We start from the raw sequence: 315 nt of genomic DNA on the forward strand, positions 1-315 counted from the left end.
AGGGTGCAGAGCCAGGGGCCCCTCCTCTGAGCGCCCGCCCTGCTCCCCAGACCTGAACTACTGCGGCAGCCACCACCCCTGCACCAACGGGGGCACGTGCATCAACGCGGAGCCGGACCAGTACCACTGCGTCTGCCCAGCCGGCTACTCGGGCAAGAACTGCGAGCGGGGTAGGTGGGCTCGGCCTGGCCCGGCTGGAGCTCAGGAGCCCGTGAGGCCCAGCGCTCCGGCTTCCTTCTGCCCTGGACACACCTGTACCCCGCCCTGGAGCCTGGGGGTTTGAGGGGAGCACTGTGGAAAGGGGGGGGCCTGGGC

Source organism: Myotis brandtii, unplaced genomic scaffold (genome assembly GCF_000412655.1).
Source record: "Myotis brandtii unplaced genomic scaffold, ASM41265v1 scaffold1057, whole genome shotgun sequence".
In the NCBI taxonomy this organism is placed as follows: domain Eukaryota; kingdom Metazoa; phylum Chordata; class Mammalia; order Chiroptera; family Vespertilionidae; genus Myotis; species Myotis brandtii.